Below are 14,162 nucleotides of genomic sequence, written 5' to 3' on the forward strand. Positions count from 1 at the left end.
AGTAGAAGGCCACCTGGAAAGCCCACCTGAGTTGTTGTTCTCTTGCCTCCAGGGACTTGCGTTGTACCTTAGGGGATGTTTGCAGTTTGGGTTCCTCACTGAGTCCCGAGGGGCTGGCGTGGTGGTTGTGATGAATGGAGGCCAAGAGGAAAAATTCCAGTAAGCCCAGGGTGGCCCAGGGCTGTGGAGCTGCAGCAGGTGAGAGGTGGGTGGGGTCCAGTCCCGGCTGCTAGGAACTCATTTGACTGTCTCTGGGTATAACTGAAATAAGAACAGGTGCAGCTAATTGTCTATTTTTTTCCTTCTTAAAATGCCTTTATTAAATGATCACTATGACCACTCACCACCAGAATGTCTGAGAAGGGGGTACACATGTTGCAGTTGCCCTTGGAAGTGACCGTGCCGCTTGCCAAGCTCCTTTATTACTAGTTACTATTTAATTGGACTCTTGTCCGCCAGGGCCACTCAGGGTAGAGCTGCAGACACGTCTGGGAAAGCCTGGGCACCCACGGCCCTTACTTGAGCTTCTCCGAGCAGTTTTATCTGCACGTTGCCAGTGGTGGAACCCCCTCTTCCAGGTCAGGTACAGGCACAGCATGTGTGTGTCCTTGTCCTGGGTGGTATACGTCACCAAGTGAGACTTTGGCCTCAGCGGCAGGCCTCCCCCTGTGACCTCCGTGTCAGGCTCTCCCTCTGTTGCCAAGCTTCCATCGCAGTGCCTTTCCCCTGCTGGCCCTCCCAGCCTTCCATCACCGGGGCCCCACCCCAAGACCTCCTTCCTGAAGCTCTCTGGCCACTTGAGCTGCCAGAGTCACCTCCCTGCTCCAGACACCCTCTGCCCAGTGACTCCTCTGGTCGTTTATCCAGTCATTACATTCTACTGCTGCTGTGTCATCTGACCTCTCCAGGGGTTTACTCCCTAGTGGTGTGGACTTGGCTGAGTCACTTAACCTCTGGAGAAGCAAGGTAACCTTAGTCCCCTCCCAGCATCAGTGTGGAAGGGGAAGCACAGCTCTTGGATGTGGGGCGTTTCTCTAAGGTCGGTAGAAATTCAGACTCCCCTTGGATCCCATACAGATTCGTGGAGAACTTGGAACTCCTTGTCAGGATGCTGTCTCTAGACTAAATGAGGAAACTTCTCTAATAGTAATTCTTTACTCAGCAGATGTTTGTTGAGTGTCTGTTGTGTCTAGAGGTGTGTGGAGGGTTCAACAGGGCTGTAAGTTGGGTCTCTTGGGCATGACCTTCAAGGAGCCCCAGCCCTGTGGGGTACTGGGTGTGTCTGTACAAAAACTTAACCAGGGAGCCTCCAGCATATCACCCTGTGTCCATCCTTACTACCTGCTGTCACAATTGTGTACACCCCCCCCATATACACCAAAGTTCCATAAGAGGTGGAACTTTTTCAGCCTTCTTCACTATGTGCCTAACACCTAATGTGCAGTCAGTAAATACTTGTTGAATGAATGCAGTCAAGAATGGCACCATTTGACTTGGGTTTTGCAGGGAGAGTAGGGCTTCCCTGGTGGCTCAGATGGTAAGGAATCTGTCTATAATGCAGGAGACCCAGGTTCAATCCCTGGGTGGGGAAGATCCCCTGGAGAAGGAAATGGCAACCCACTCCAGTATTCTTGCCTGGGAAATCCCATGGACAGGAGAGTCTGGTGGGCTGCAGTCCATGGGGTCACAAACAGTCGGACATGACTGAGTGACTAACACACAAAAGCCTTGGAGGGAGAGTAGAAATTAGACCTCTGTAGATGGTGCTCTGGCCAGGGCTGGGGTGGGGTGGAGGCAGGAGGAAGAAATACGGGGAGCAAATGCACAGGGATAGTAAAGCCCCTGCTGTGTAACTACAGGTCCACTGGAATTGGACAATGTAAAATGCAGAAAAATTGGAAAGGTGAGTTGGGGGCAGAGGGTGGAGAGTCTTGAATTCAAGCTTATGGTAAAGAGACTGGATTTGTTCCACCATTGATGACCTCACCTTCCAATTTGCTTCCAGCGTGGCTCTGACTCTTGCTCCAGTGTAATTATTAATGGAGCCCCCTCTCACTCTCAGCTGGCCCTCTCTGGGTGATGGTCAGATGGTCCTGCTGTTCTAAAGGCTGTGGGGAGCCCTGGGTGGGACATGGTCAGGCTGGCCTTGGGCAGATCAGTGCCCACAGTCCTTGGTAAAACCTGGAGGCAGGAGATGAGACATCCCAAGTTCAGGTAATTCAGGCCTGACCAGCTTGACAAATTGTGGTGACACCTGAAAGGAGGAGATGGTTACGAGAGAGAACAAAAGCTGAAGTGATACCACACATGGTCTCCAAGATTACTCCAAAGCGAATCTTCCAAAGACAGCCCTGCTCTAAAAGTTCCTGCATCCTGGACAAGCGGTCTTCTAACTGGAAGTTAGGGCTGATAAGAAAACCATCTACAGTATGCCTGTTTCCTGAGCAATTAAAAGCCAGAGAAGCTTCTTCCCAGCCTCCAAAACATTCTGGTGCAACACACTGGTATTCACTTTCCTAAACCCCAGCATTGTTCCTTGGAATTTAAAATAGGTTATGAATGTGCCTGATGTCAGGGAAGATAAATCTATGAGGAGGACTGTAGTCAATACATTTCCTTTTTAAGTAGAAACAATATAAAGAGCTTAATTCAGACCCGAATCAATCTCACTTTGTTGCCATGATTGTGTAAAACCTGAACTGCTTTATGTCTGTCACACTGTTTATATTCCCCCAGTGTTCCCCATCTCAGCTGGCCCCGAACAGAGTCAAAGCCTTTTTAGGCCATGCACAGCTCTCTACTCTCAGGGCTGTTTTCTTGTCTGTTGCAAAAAGGATTGTGCTGTGAGCAGGGAGTTCATTTAATCTCTAGGGGTGCTCTTCAGGGTGGCTGTTTGATGTTGCCCCCAAATGAGCTTGCTTCCTTTGTTCAGGAGAGTTGGAAGGTTAAATTCTTTGGGTTTTTTTTTTTCCCCATTGAAAAGATAATCACATTTAAAAATGGTTGATACATACACTTGGTTCAGAAGTCAAAATATTACTATTAAAATGTGTGCATTGAAAACTTTCATTCTCATCCCTGCCATGTCCACTTTCCTTTCTTCCCAGACCTGGTCCCCATGAGGTAGGCTGAGTATACATTCCAGCTTCCAGCTTGCAGTCCTAGTTTAAGTTCTTTGTCCCCGGGAATCATCAATTAACACCCTCTTTCACTCGCAAAACTGATTTCATACTCCCTGTTTAGGTAATAAATGATATGTTCCCTAAAGGTTGGTGATTTTTTTTTTTTTGAAGTTTCTTATGTATTCCTCCCAATTTTTCTATATGCAGATACATAAGGAGGTGATATACATTGCCTTTGTCACGGAACAGTATATCCTGGAAAACTCCACATCAGTGGAAATGGAATTTCCTTATGCTGTTAAACTGTCTTTGGATAGGAATGTTTGCAGAGACTGGTAGGCAGTGACCTTTCTCTTGGTTTATCAGTTTAACTGCTCTTTAAGAGTTGCTTCTGTTTACCTAAGGAGAAACAAAGGGCTGTGGGAAATAAAAGGAGCTTCCTTCACTTAGGAAAGCCAGTTCAGTGGTAAACTCATCCAGGAAGCATTTATGAAGCAACAGCTTTATGCCTAAAATGGTGCTAGGCGTTTTGGATGAAGTGGGTCTCCCCTTCATTGCCATGTGCTTCAATATCCAGCTCAGATGCCTCAGCCTTTCATGAAACCTTCCCTGATTCCCCAGCCAGAACTGTTTGACATCCACACACATTCACTTGCTCACCAGTTATCTATCCATCCATCCATCCATCCATCCATTTATCCCTTTCATGAAGCAGCCGTTACCGAGTTCTTCCTTGTGCCAGGACCCGTGCTAGAAATGAACCAGGTGATGAGCCTCTTTGCTGTTGGAGATGGAGAGAGATGAGCAAACAGGCGACTATAGTGCAGGGTCGTAGCTGGGGTGATAGCATCATCATTGCTCAGCTTTGGGAAGCACAGAGAGATGGATGCTTGATTACTATCAAGTTTGGGGGAGTTGGGGAGGTTTTCTGAAGACACTCCTAATGGGACTTGCCTTTATTTTCTGCTGTATTTGCCTCATTTTCACTGGTACACCGAGGTCCTTCATCTTCTCAGCTCCAGACCCTTCTCCTGTCACTTCTACCCCTAGTTAAGTGCTCTGCATTTAATAACCACTCAGATATTAAGTGAAAAACAGGCTTGGCCATCACGGTTTATCTAGGCAACTAGTATCCTCAAAGGTCCCTCTAAATAAGTGCCTGCCCCTCCCTTCAGTCCTTTTTTTTCCCCACATGAAGCCTTCTCTGTCCCCGCTTCCGCCACTGCCTCTACCCTGTCTCTGATTAATGCTGAAGAGCTGCGTGAATAGAGCCTCAAGTCTCACCCCTTCTTGGGTCTTAGTTTCCTCGTTGGAAGGAGGGGGTTGGGGTCCGACCCCTGAGGACATTGCACCTCTGACATTTCAGAAACAATGCTTTCAGGACTCAGCCAGCTGCCTCTGCCAGCACCTTCTTTTATCTTCTCCTAACAAATCCAGCTTCCCTTGCAGTTTCCTGGTGCCACAGGGGGTGATTGGTGCATGATAAGAGATAGCCAGACCTTCTAATAAAGTTGAAAGGGCCATGGGGAGCACGGGGATGGCGGGATGAGGGGCCATGAGCCCCTGTGCTGTGTGGTGTGTGTGGCACTGAGAGGGGATGCAGGTAACGGCTCCAGCCACTGCTGCACAGGAAACCAGTAGAGTCATAGGACAGGGTTCTGGCCGAGTGTCAGCAGACATTTCTCTAAAACCGTGCTGAGCAGCGTTTCGTGGGAAGAGGTGAGGCTTGTTTGACAACTCGCACTAGCATTACACAGGAAATAGGAGGGCCCTGGTCTGACCCAAGAGGGACCGGGGCTTAGAGTTCGCCTGTGTGCCTAGCCCTGCTCTGCGTGTCTAACGTTCCATTAAAGCAGTAGTTCTTCCACTTTGGGGGGCATCACGATCCCTTGGGGGTTCTTGTTAAAAATGCATATCCCTCCTTGGGGGGAACCCAGGAATCTGTATTTTCCACGCTGTTCCCTAAGTTTGTACAGGATCTCTGAATATTTTCAGCTGCAAGTTACAAACTCCAACTCAGACTGGACAGCAGTCGGGAAACTCATTGTCTCTCAGACAGGAGGGGGTGCGCCACATAACTGCATGACCCGCTGTTCACGTGACCTGCAGTGTGACTATGCTCCCCTCCCCTGAGCTGTGCTGTGGGGCGATTCTGAATCCAGAGGTAGGGTGGGCTTTGGAGTTGACTCAGGGGCTCCGTGATTTGAACAGGGCCCTAGGTTCTTCCCTTCTCTGCCATCTTGGATGCTGGCTTCATCTGCCGGCTGTGGCATTTCCAAACGTTTTAGTCAGACATAGCCACATCCAGAGAAGGAACAAGGACACAGGTCGACTCCTGGCTCTCTCTCAAGTGCCAGAGGCATCCCAGCTCTTTTCCACCATGCCTCCTTGGCTGGAGTGGGCCAGTCACTGTTTACTGGGGCTGGTTGCACTCCTGGAGCCATCTGGAGCAGCGGTGGGAATCCGGATACAGCCGAGTCTCCGGTAGGAAGGAAGAAGGACCAGGGACTAGGGGCTGGGGAGGAGTCCATCAGGGCCCAGCACCCAGGTGGTTTGCAGATCACAGACTGAGAAACACTGCCTCCCATCATCCTGAAGGGCTAGGGCTGTGGGTAAGGTTATCTCTGTCCTGCAGATGAGGAAATGAGACTCAACTGAGCTCCAGTGACTTGTAGATAACACACCGCCAGAAGGTTGTGGGCTGGGAGTGAGGGAACTGGGGTGTTTGTGAGGCCTTTTTAGCCCTAGGAGAGCACGTAATCATCCTATTTTGCCTTCCTGAAGTGTCAAAGCAGCCCTCTTCATTTCTGATTTCTCCTCCGACTGCAATTACACATGGCAGGGGGCCTGTAGGAAGAATTCTCTGGGCACCAGGAAAACTGTATATTGTGCTTCCCCCACGTCCACGTGGGCAGTGCCTGAAAGCAGTTGAAAAAATAATCTCAGCTCCAGTTTTAGGGGGCTATGCCTATCAGTCCCTGTGCCGGGTATAGTGGCTACATCATCTCGAATTTTGGCAGCAACCTCTTCAGTTAGGTTGTGTTATCTGTGTATTTCTGGCTGGGGACACTGAGGCTCAGGAAGGTGAAGCTGGTGGGTCCTACATTGTGGTGGCAGAGCCAGGACAGTCAATACCCAGGGTCAGAGCAAGTGCTCCCTGCTCCACGCTGTGGCTTATCAGGAGCTGCCATCCCTGTTATGCCCCTGAAGGCAAGTTCTCAGGGAAAGGGGTTTTAGTGTCCAAACAGCTTCAGAGAAGCCGAATGTTTCCTTCAGGAATAATTCTCAGGGCATTAGGAAAAATATCCTGAGCATAATAAACACAAGAAAGAAACAGGAAATCTGTTTTTGTTGTATAGCCGCTAAAATGCAAATACGAAAAACTCTCCAAAGAACCCAAAGGTTTGTTGGATTCGAAAATGGAAGGCTTTAGGGAGTTCCCTGGCAGTTCAGTGGTTAAGACTCCATTCTTCCAGTGCAGGGGGCATGGGTTCAATCCCTGGTTGGGGAACCAAGATCCCACAGGCCACGTGGTACAGTCAAAAAAAAAAGAAAAAGGAAGGTCCTGACTGAGAGGGTAGGAGAACCACCCTGGCTTCAGGAGATGCTGGGTCAGTGGTGGACAGTGTAGCAGCTAGGAGGAGAGCTGGCTGCAGGGTCTGAGTGTAAGCGCCTTGCTTTGCCCACAGTCTTGCTTTCGTGCTGTGTGACCTTGGGCAAGTCGCTTAGCCTCTCAGAGCAAGATGGGGTCCTAGCTGCAGCTCACTAGGCCGAGGGAGCAGAGAGGTAAAGGGTGGGACAAGCCTTGCCAGCTGGGCAGGGCTTGTGAAGGTGAGAGTGTCAGGGTGTCAGCACAGAGTAAACCTTGAAATTTTAAACTTAGTGCTGCTTTAAGGTGGTGAGCTGTTAGTCATGTCCAGCATAGGGACGCCTCACAGCCGGGAGAGGGAAGGCTCTGGCTGTGGCCTCATTTCAAGGAGAGATCAGCTTTGCCTGTAAAGCCTCCCTTTTAAGCTCTGGATGTTTGGAGTCCCTCCAAGGGCGCGTTGCCTGGCCTGTGCCTTGGGGAGTATTGCCCACAGGTGTCTGGGAGGAGAGGTCAGCAGGACCACGTGGGCAGAGGTGAGTGCTCCAGGGTCCGTTCAGAAGCTACAGACCATGAGTGGTGTAGGAGGACCCTGGGGGCTCTGGAAGCTGTGGATACGCTGGGAGGAGGGAGCTGTGTGTTGAGGACGGGCCACAGGTGTGTGTGGGTTTGGGAGAATTGGCAGGTGAGCCCCTTTCCCAGTGCAGCCACGACGTCTGGAGAGACAGTGGCACTGGAGAGACAGTGACTTGACTTTTCAAATATGAACAGTGGAGATAATAGGGATTTTTTTCATTTTCCCAGGGAAGTACATCTGCAAGTTTGTAGGGTTTTGAGTCTGCCCCAAAGTATTTCAGATTACTTTCTCCCTCTCATCTTTCCTGCCCCTCCTCCCTTGTTGACACCTTCTAAACATTTGCTTAGAACAACTTATTCTTGGCAAGCTGAGCTTGGGGCCCAGGATTCAAAGACCAAAATCATTGCCCTCGAGGAATCTCCTAGGTAAACAAAGGTGATTACAAAGCTGGGTGCTAATGGGCATCACAGGGTCCTCTGGGAGAGGTAGGAGGAAAGGACAGTTACTTCTCAGAGGAGGTGACACCAGAAAGGGGCTGAAAGCTGGGCGGGGCATGTGCCAGGTGGCCCAGCCCTTTGGAAGGCATTCTAGGCAGAGGTGTGTAATAGCGTTCATCTAACAGTAACCAAGTTCATAATCAGGTTCACCCTATGTAAGAGGGTGATGCACAAGTGGAAGAGACTCAGTCCCTGCCCTGCCAGTGCTCACAGGAAATACCATGCAGGTGACAATGTGACTGGACGTGGACAGAGTCCTGTGGAAACAGATAGGCCCTCAGTCATATAACTCAGTTATATTTGCTTATCAGTCTTCCTGCCGGGAGTCCCTTGGCAGGTTCTTTCATTTCTTCTCACCAGTGAAAGTCTCTGTTTAAGAAGCTAGCTTGCTGCCTGCTACCCTCAGGGTTGACTATACCTTTCCACAACTTGTGGCATCTCTTTATACTTATGGATTCGTTCCTGATGGAGCCAGCCCTGGATTTAGGAAGTTGGACTTGGGCAAGGTACTTCACTTCTCTCAGCTTTACTTTCAATTATTTAAAACAAACAAACAAAAAAACAGCTGTTGGACTAGGTCAGGTTTCCCACACAGCAGCCTAGGGATCACCTACCTTAGAATGTTAGGGTGACATAGTGAGTCCTGGGGGGTGAGGATAGTGCCTCTCCCCATTCATACAGTCAGACTCTTGGGAGTGGGGCTTGGGATTCTGCTGTTAACAGGCTCTGCAGGTGATGCCTGGACATCTTAAAGTTTGAGGAGCTGGGCTCCATGACTTCAGCCTCTATTCTTTCCAGCCCTAACTCCTCAGCCATAGGTATGACCACAGGAACTGGAAAAATAAAATGTTAGTTCACTTGATGTTTTATCCTAGCTCTGATGCCTTCAGCAAACTGCTCCATAGTTTAGGTGTCCCGAATCTTGACGACGTGTGCTTGTGAGTGGATCAGCGGGCTGGCTTTGATGTTCCTTGAGGAAGAAAAGCCTGTTAACATGCACCTGAACGTGGCTGTCAGAATCTGTTTATGAGCTGAATCATTACAATAAACCCCGTCTTAACTTTTCGTCTCTGGCTTTGGAGTGTTTGCCCGGCTTCCCTCTTCTGAGTCATTCTCCCTTGGCTCCTGCATTCTGACGGGGTCATTTGCATTGTCTAACTTGGAGCCAAAGGTTTCATCCTCTCTTTGACAAATGGCATCTCTGCTCTGGGTCGCCTCCGATCATCTTTGTGAGGTTTTTAAAGGAGGCTCACAAGGCTTTAATAGCAACCCTCATTCTTCTGGTGATGTATCTGAAAACACAGTTTTTAGTGTTCAAAGCCAGTAACTAAGGGCTAGTAATATATGTCTGCTGGGAGCCTCCCCCAGTTTCTTATCCTTTCCCCTCAGAAATCTAAAAGCCCCTAGGATTCCACAGTGTTGGTGACTTTGAGAAGCTGCTTCCTGAAAATATTCTCAGCCTGACTGCTTCATATCACTCAGATATGAATGCAGTGGTCTTAGGTGAGGACATTGTATTTTGTTCCATCATAAAGATGAAACCTTGACACTTAGTATTTTAGGTCTTAAAAAATTAAAAGCTTTCCTCTAGATCTTAGTTCATTTCTCATCTTGTTATTCTGTGCTGTGGTTTTCTTTGTCAAAATTGACCTGTAAACACAGAATTTTACACTAGTAAATTCTGGTGAAGCCAGAATTTACACAACCCAGCTGGGAGAAATGCAGAAATGTCTTGAAACTATGAAAAGAGGTGGATGTAGGCGTGTACCCCAGAAGGCAGGGCTGGTGTGACTCTTCCCTGTGTTCCCCAAGGGTCTTGCACAATTCTCTGCCCACAGTGGATGTCCAATAGGTGGCTGCTGGAAGAATGGATTTAAAAAATATAATAGATCTGTTGTTAAACTGATGAAGGTGTGGAATTCAAAGGCAGGGGGAATCCGTTTGATTTTGAATTTGCCCTTGGTTCTTTGTGAAGTTTAATTTTCATGGAAATACCAATTAGATACCGGATTAGTTGCAGCACAGAATGGCAGAGAGAAGAGACAGACGTTGTATGCATTCTAAGTACGTTGGTACATCTGTTCGTTGTTTATTATTTGCCAGTCATTTTGTTAGATAATCCTGAGGGACTGACTGACACACCCCTTCATTTTGTGTCCAGGGAAACTGAGGCACAGGAGTGAAGTAACTTCTCTTAAATTTACATAGTGTAGCTGTTGGCAGGCTAGTTGACCCATAATCAAGAAGGATTTAGAGGGCTTCCCTGGTGGTCCAGTGATTAAGAATTCACCTTGCAACGCAAGGGACACCGGTTTGATCCCTGGTCGGGGAAGATTCCCCATGCCTCGGAGCAACTAAGCCTGTGTGCCACAACTACTGAGCTCAGGCTCTACAGCCCGTGCTCCTCAACAAAAGAAGCCACTGCAGTGAAAAGTCTGCATCGCAACGAAGAGTAGACCCCTCACACCACAGTTAGAAAAAACTTGAGTCTAGCAATGAAGACCCAGTGTTGCTAAAAATAAATAAATAAATACTTTTTTTTTTTTTTAAAAGAAGGATTTAGAGGGTACCTCCTCTCCACTGGAATGCACCAGAATCAAAATTTAGCTTTACAAAAGCTGTTAAGAGGTCAAGGAGGTCCCATTGGAATGTAGAGTCACTTTGTGACGTTTTCTGTGCCTTGGCTTTTTGGCTTTTGCTGGTCTCTCTGAGGATGGGGAGTTAGTTCACTGTTCACTGAGGCAGTTCATTTAATTTTTGAATACTTCTAATTATTAGAATTCTTTAATATGAGCTGTCATCAACTTGTCTCATAATTTTCTCCTTTGGGCACCATATCTCAGTGTATCTACACACTGTGATTAATTACTTCATCCATTCAGGTGTATGTGTTGAGCACCAGTGTGGTTTCAAGTTCAGAAATAAGAGTAAACAAGAGGTTGGGACTTCCCTGGCGGTCCAGTGGCTTAAGACCCCACACTTCCAATGCAGGGGGCACGGGTTCGATCCCAGGTCAGGGAACTAGATCCCACATTCGGCAACTAAAGATCCTGCATGCTGCAACTAAGATCCACTGCAGCCAAATAAATAAGTAATTTTTAAAAGCCTTAAAAAAAAAAAAGGTGTAAACAAGAGACAAGGTTCTTAACCTCCTGGAGTCTGATGTTAGTGTAGTAGGAGGATCATTAAACTAAATGTCAGCAAGTCAAGGCAAAGACATTTACTAAAAGAAGAAAAAAGGGAACGAAAGTTTTGTATCACTTGCAACCTGTATGAACTTGGCTAAGACACTTGAGCATCTGTTCTCACTTCATCTTGCAGAGAATATTATCCCATTGGACCTTCCAAAGCAGTGGAAGTTCACTGGGGTGACGGTGCCTTGTAAAATGTTAATTGCTGTCTATTGCTAAGAGCAGTGGTAGCTCTTGCTTCTAGAGCAGCAGTTCTCAAAGCATTGGTCCTCTGGCCAGCAGCATCAGCATCACTGGGAACTTGCTAGAGAGGCAAACTCCCCAGCACCACCCCAGACCTGCTGATTCTGAAAATCAGGGTGGGTGGGGCCTGAGTTTTTACGAGGGCTCCAGGGGAGTCCAGTGCCCGCCCTCCTTGAAGAACTACTGTGGACTAGGGCAGTGGTTCTCAGTCTTGACTGCGCGGTGGAGTCACCTGAGAGGAGAGCATTTAAGCCTGTACGTGCTGTGTTCTGACAAGTTAGGTCAGAATCTGGGCAGGGCTCCTGGGGAAGCCACTTGTGTGATTCACTTGTGCAGCCAGAGCTGGAGGGGCCAGGGGTTGGGAGGGTGAGGAGCACGGGTGGTGGAGCTGCCCCGTTTGCTTTGAGTCCCCGATCTGCCCCTTGCCAGCTCTGTGGCTTTTGGCAAGAGGACTCTGGCCTCAGTTTCCTTGTTTTCATAATAAGGATAAAAATGCTTATCCCTCACGGTTGTAACAGTCAAGTGAGATGATGTGTGTGAAGTCCCCGAGGACCTGTCCGGGCTGTGGTAAGTGAGCTAGGATGGAATTTCTTGGTGGTGGCCTTGGGTTTTTGAAGCTGATGGTGCTCATCTCTCTACACTAAGCCTCTTTACCTGTTCCTTCATAATTTCCAGCCCCCTCTTTTGGAAAGCTCCATTTTGTCCATGACTCTCTTTAAAAAGCAATGTCCCATATTCCAGCTTTTGAGACTCAACTTTGACACCAACCAATATTTTCTCCATACCATAAATACTCAATAAATCTTGCAGCTACTTGAAAATATTTTTTTAATTTATTTTAATTGAAGGCTAATTACAATATTGTAGTGGTTTTTGCAATACACTGACATGTATCAGCCATGGGTGTACATGTATTCCCCATCCTGAACTCCTCTCCCACCTCCCTCCCCACTCAAAAAGATTTTGTAAATTAAGAGGGAGGGGATATACTTAGAGCTGATTCTCGCTGTTGTACAACAGAAACCAGCACAATATTGTAAAGTAATTATCCTCCAATTAAAAATAAATTTTAAAAAAAGATAAAAAAGCAATGTCCCATTTGACAATATCCATCACAATTACAAATGCATCCACTTTTTGTCCTTGTAATTCCAATTCTTTGTTCTACGGCTATGTCTGCACGTGTGAGAAATGATGTTTGTTTCTTACAATGTGGTTTGCAGTAGCACAAGGCTGGGATAACATAAATGCTCATCAGGCTAGGGTCTCCAAGCAGGTGAACCCTGTGTGGCCACAGAAGAGAGTGAGACTGCTTCTCAGGTAACTGGTGTAGAACTCTGTAGGATATATATATATATAATTAAATATCTTTAATATCTTCATTTATTTTTGGTTGTGCTGGGTCTTTGTTGCTGTGTGTGGGCTTTCTTTAGTTGCTATGAGCAGGGGATACTCTTCATTGTGGTGTGCAGGCTTCTCATTGTAGTGGCTTCTTGTTGCAAGCACAGGCTCTAGGTATGTGGGCTCAGTAGTTGCTGGCACACAGGCTTAGTTGCCCCTTGGTAAGGGGGGTCTTCCTGAACCAGGGATCAAACCCACGTCCCCTGCATCGGCAGGCAGACTCTTATCCACTGCGCCACCAGGGAATCCCTAGAATATGTTTTTTTAAGTGAAAAAGGCAGTGTATGGAGCAGCTTATATGGTGTGCTGCCATTTGTACAAAAAGAGGAGAGTATGTTTATTTGCTTGTATGTGCATGCCATGTGTTTGGAGAAGTACAGAAGAAATGGGTAATGTTGGTTGCTTCTGAGGAGGACACTAGGAGACTGCTGGGCTGGGTGGAATAGAGAGTTTGCATGATAAACCATTGGGTGGTTTTCAAATTACGTGATTTTAACCCACCAGAAGTGTGTATCATTAAAAGTGTGACATCCTGAGCTTAGTCCTGCACTTGAGCCTGACAACTGTGGGGTACAGTGGGAACGTTACCATTTTTCCGTGAACTGGACACTGGCCTACTTTTGATGCCATTTAAGGTTGCATTACTCTTGGCACTGTGGGCTCTGATGAACTTTGTGGTCTGAGACGGCACCCAGCTCTGTTTCACGTGGATGGTTGCCAGGGCAGGTCTCATGGACACGAGGAAGTTTCAAAGTGCCCCCACCCAGCCTGAACTGGCACAACCGGCTTTGTTTTTGACCCAGAATGCTGGACTGTCAGGATCGTTTGAATCTTGATTCTGCCATCTATAGCATTAACTCTTCTTTTCCGTCCTGGGCTGTCTGAGGCATTGATGAACCTGCCCCCTGGGTCTATCTTTAGTCAAGTCATTGCCGAGAAGACATTGGATAAGGCGTGGAGAAGAATAAAACACGTGTGTTGTGCTGACAGCTTGTTTCTCTAGCTTATCAAGCCACTGGACACACCAGGGTACACATCTGTAGAGTGCTGACCCCAGGGATAATAGGAAGAGAGACCAGGAGCTCATCCAGGTGTAGTAAGTGCTGTGAGACATACACAAAGTACAGTGACAGTCCGAAGAGAGAGTGATGAACACTCTGTGGGGGTAGTTGTTCAGCTGAATGAATGGTCAAGATGCCTGACTGTTTCACTAACTTATCCACAAGTGAATCGTTTTTTTAAGATGCTTTGCTGAAATCAACATATATATAAAATCTCATTTCACCTCATCTGTGAGCTTGGTAATCACAAGAAACAACTGATTGCTTTTTGATATAGCTTGGTCATTGTGGACCCATAGTACTTTTTCCCAATGTTCATTCCTTTCTAAAAGTCCCCAAACCATTTGTTCTATAGTTGTGCCAGAAATCATTCTTGATTTGTAGTTATCAGGGCTTTTTATTTGTAGGTGTCAGCATTGCCTTCCTTCTTGCTTTGAAATTGGGACATTTGCCCATGTCTCATGCCATCAGGCCCCTTTCTCCT

General features: G+C 47.4%; 1 protein-coding gene across 44 annotated transcripts in view; it reads left to right on the forward strand.

The window, feature by feature from the left end:
- The window catches only part of SORBS1 (sorbin and SH3 domain containing 1), a 235,927-nt gene that overhangs the window by 18,478 nt on the left and 203,287 nt on the right, over positions 1-14,162 (forward strand). Inside the window, exon 3 of one of the 44 annotated variants that reach the window (XM_081552150.1) lies at positions 53-198. The exons of the other annotated variants lie outside the window; for them this stretch is intronic. The gene's annotated coding sequence lies outside the window, so the exon portion shown is untranslated. The remainder of the gene's footprint in view (positions 1-52; positions 199-14,162) is intronic. 44 annotated transcript variants of the gene reach the window in all.

The sequence above is a fragment of the Giraffa tippelskirchi genome, chromosome 2 (assembly GCF_054371585.1).
Source record: "Giraffa tippelskirchi isolate mGirTip1 chromosome 2, T2T-mGirTip1v1.2.pri, whole genome shotgun sequence".
NCBI classification, from domain to species: Eukaryota; Metazoa; Chordata; class Mammalia; order Artiodactyla; family Giraffidae; genus Giraffa; species Giraffa tippelskirchi.